The sequence below is a fragment of the Apium graveolens genome, chromosome 4, assembly GCF_009905375.1.
Source record: "Apium graveolens cultivar Ventura chromosome 4, ASM990537v1, whole genome shotgun sequence".
Taxonomy (NCBI): domain Eukaryota; kingdom Viridiplantae; phylum Streptophyta; class Magnoliopsida; order Apiales; family Apiaceae; genus Apium; species Apium graveolens.
Window position 1 is genome coordinate 207,302,687 of NC_133650.1, and position 4,628 is coordinate 207,307,314.

Consider the following 4,628-nt stretch of genomic DNA (forward strand, 5'->3'; position numbering starts at 1 on the left):
GACAGGACCAAGCTCCCGATTCGCAAGCGATTAGGAGACGTTCCGCAGTTTTCTAGAAGCATTGATGCCGCCGTAGCTGAGGTAGGAGCTACCAATAGGCTAGGCTTTCAACTTCTAATGTACCAGATTTATGTATATTTATGAATTGTAATAATGGCAAAGAAATGTAAATTTATTCAGAAAACCTTTTAAGGTGTATTGGCAGATAATTGTGGAATAAAATGACTTGTGGTTATTTTTGGATGTTCATCTCTGAGAGTATAACGTGTGGTGTGTGTGTTTATTGTGGGGTCACAGTACAGAGTAGTTGAGTAATTATTAAGATTGGGTGTTATTAAGGGAAATGGAACTCGTGACAACCCGGATCCCCGACCCCGGATTTGGGGGTGTTACAGAAATGGTATCAGAGCTAAGCGTTATAAACCTCAGAGATGATGTGACGTTAAGATAATAAGTTCACTAAGATAATAAGAACTCTTTCCAAGTTCATAGTCGGGCTACCTAACGTAGCACTGACAGTTAAAACCCTTACGGGAACCCTTATAAGTATCGTGATAGTAAAATAGTTTGTTCTCGTATAGGGCAGCGGGGCACCAAACCTTGAGGTTCAGGAGCATCAGCATGAGGATGTTTTATTACAAGTTGGAGATCAAATTGTGAATCCGATGGAGTACCCTAATGAGGGACCGGATGAGGTTCAGATAGAGAATGTTGCGGTTGAGGATGTTATTTCGGAAAGGATTGTGGCTGAGGAGGATCTCATGGAGGATCCTGATGAGAATGAAGAAAGGACCGTTGAGGAATAGATGACCGTAGTCAGGGCGACTACCAGAGCAAGAATGGCCGCGAGGGTGGCACTAGAGGATGAAGAGTTACCAAGGGCCCAAAGGTTAATGAGGGCAGAAGGAGTGGGGCCTTCCACGACCCCAATTATACCAGTATCAGACCCTCTTCCAAAGGCTCCTGTAGACACCTATGAGGTTCCACCAATTCCTGTTCCCTCCCCTATACAGAGCCCAGCACATACTGAGGAAATGCCACCTTTATCCCCTGAACCATTGTCACCTGATACCGTGCTTGGTTATCCATTTGGATCTCCTGGGTCTGCACCACCTGCACCCCATGGACTGCTAGATGCTACCACTCAGGCTTCTCTTATCGCTGATTATCATATGACTTTGGGTGGCCTGTTAGAGGCCCGGAATGTTAGGAGTGATCTGTTGGATCGACTTACTGCACCGAGGATTGAGGGTGGGATACTTCCGGCAGGATTAGCGTATAGCATGGAAAGGATTGAGGCTACCACCCGTGTTACAGCTAGAGGCCATCTTGAGGGTCAGGTTGATCCAGCTCTACTTGCGACTATCTTAGACCTCATCACCTCTGTGATGGAGCAGGTTAGGGATGTCGTGCGTGCTCGCATCTCTTAATCCATGGTAGTGTGCAGAGCCAGAGCAATCAAACAAGGGTTTCATGTAGCACCGCTTTTGGAGGATTAGCCTAAGTTATGAATGATTAGTTTTAATGACGAGATGACTATCTATGGTAGTACTTTTGGGATAGGAGCGATAAGTTCATATGATGTAATCCTCTTTAATATGTTCAGTTGTTGTACCCTCGAACAAATGGTTATGTATATATTCATTAATTTCAGTTCAGATCAGTTTGTTTGTGATAAATCACATTGTTAATTGCTCTATTAACACTTAAGAGAGTGTCATGAAGTTTATCGAACTTAAGAATTCATAATTTACAATCGTGCAAGGACTAAACGAGGGGAAGACTTAAGCAAAGTAAGTAAGACAAATATCCGGAGATTCTCAAAATTTTCCAAGTAATATGCCCCCACGAGGAATAAGATTAAGGGCAAACCTTGAACGTGATAATTAGGGAGGTCGCAATTAAGATATAAAGAACCCGGAATATAATAAAGTGGAAAATGAAGATTTTAAATTAAAAGATGACTCCAATTATGGGGAGTATGAAGAGATATTTAGACTAAGAAAGCAAAAGTCGAGCGAGATAAGGAGACCCGAGACGGTACTCCTATACGGAAATTCATGAACCTGTCTAAACAGATCTTATATTTTATTCCCAACCACCACCTTGAGGAAACAATGTGGTGTGAAATTCTTTCATGACCTTTAAACCGCTAAGCTCTCAGAGTTCCAAGGAACAGGCTGACCCAGCCGAGGCAAGAGCCTGGCTAAAGGAAATATAGGAATCATTTGAGATTCAAAATGATTGATGAACCACAAAAGACCGTTTTTTTCACTTACCCTCCTAAGAGAGAGACCACCCGCTGGTGAAAGACCAAGAAAGGCACGGAGCCAGAGGTTAGAATAAACTGATTTAAGTTCAGTCAATTGTTTTCGGGAAAGTAATTCCCAAAGATAAGGAGATAGTGTAAAAGCTTTAGAGCCAGAACAAAGGCAGACGAGTATGATGAATTATGAATCTAAGATGTAAAAGTTGTCAAGATTCGTTCTGAGGACACGAATCCAGAATGACGGGATGGTTGAAATCAATGCTTATGTAGTGTTGGTTCATGTAATGGTTGTAATGGAAACGAAAATAAAAAGAAACTGAAGTGGAAAGGAATATAAAGGCGATAGAGTTGGAGGAATGATAAGGAAGATGGGTATGAGGAAACCCTAAAGACTCGTAGCAATAGAAATAGAAAAGTATGTAATTGTCAGGATGAGGGTGATTTACCATGAGTTAAAATTGATGGTTGAAGACATAAGAGATACATATATTTTATCCCCTTTAAGTTGGGAGGATTCAAGGAAACCTTTAGATAGTTCGAAGGATAAATAATAAGATGCGGATAGACTAAGGAGACAAGAAAGTAAGAAAGTAGGAAAATTGGATGAAGGAAGTGACCTTCAATAATGTGAAATGTAAGACCGGTGGCTCGATACTCAGAAAGGGAGACGCCAGGTATGAGAGATATCCCAACATTGAGGTGACTGTTGAGATAAACAACAAAAGTAAATAAGGAATTATTAAGAAGAAGTTCACGTTGAACACGACCAATATCTTCCAGAACATCCATGTTATCATTACCAAATCAGGAAAGAAAAGCGGATGACCCTTGTTATCTTTTGGAGGCCATATGGATTGACCTCAATTTGAATAAGGATGCTATTATGAAGTTAGGTATAGACTATCGAGGTGGGAATGATGAATAAGATAATCTATCAAGGATATATGACTTGATTTGTCCAAGGAAGGATGCAAGTACCTTTTAAAGATGGGATTAAGGATATAACTTCGATAACTTAAAATGAATCCTAGGGGAATGCATAAAGGTTGGCATTTCACCCTTAATAGGGACAGTATGAGTTTTGACAGTATGATTTGGAAAGGGTTAATGTAACAACAACCTTTAAGAATCAGTGGAGAAATTTTTCAGAAGTATATAGACAATGGTTCTAGTAATAGTAAATGGTATTTTAATATGCCCTGTATCTAGGGAATACAGGAGAAACGATTGAAGGATAACCTTAGAGGTTTTATAAGGAGAAAGGTATATTCAAAATTTTCAACAATAGAAATGTTGATAAAGGAAATATGACGTAATTATAATGTTGCCAAGTGGGGCACGTGTTAAACCACGAGAAAGTATGGATCGAACCAGTAATGGTCGAAATTATTCAGGGCAATTAGGACTTAAGATAAAAGATGTTCTAATTATGATTGAGAGTCAGTCATGACAGTGATTAACCTCTAAAGACTGAGGCAATAACTTATGGAAAAATGGTGATTTTTTTTTACTCATCAGATTTTAAGGAAAGCATTTTCACATAAGCTGTGATTGAAATAAGGTAGAAAATTTATTTGGAGGTGGTTAAAGTGACATTGACTGTAAGGAAATTTTACTATCAGGAAAGGCCAAAGAGGTGGCCGACACTTTAAAGGTAAGAGGATAATTATAGGCGCTTGTGCCAAAAGAATACAGTGATGATGGTTAAAACTGTGAAGGTTGTATTACGGTTTGGAAGATTGACATTCCTTCTGATGACTGTGCAATACCCAACCGTAATAGTAGTTGGTAAAGGTTTAATTCGTGTAATCGCCATGAACAGGCTATCTATCTTAGAAGGTCCTATCTTGAGATAAGCCAGGACCATGTTTCAAAAAAGACTAGACGAACCTTTGAGTAAGTCTTCTATTTAAGGCATATGATTTAGAATGGTATTAACCTGCTATCGTTGCTTTGATTGAAACTCTTCTGCAATTTTATCTGCTTCATGTCATGTATGTATGTCAGGATCAGGAGTGTTCTTCATGAATCAGAAATGGTGATTATGTTACCTCCCTAGAAGGATTTGATACGACATGTATGGACTCCGCATGGTTAGCTATTAAGACTTCATGGAAAATGAATGACGACAGTAGGTCAGTAGTGGACCATAGTAATGCAGCAATGATTCTGCGAGTAATGAGCTGGTTACAACCGTGAGAGTTGTATTGGAATGGATGTTGAGATTGAGTACCACTAAACGGGTCGTGGTAGTGTATAAGTTATCATTGATAGACTAATTAAGTAGAGTATTTACCTATTGAATATTTATTCCTCCTTATCAATAGAGGGTCGTATGACTATACGAGGAAGGTTGCGA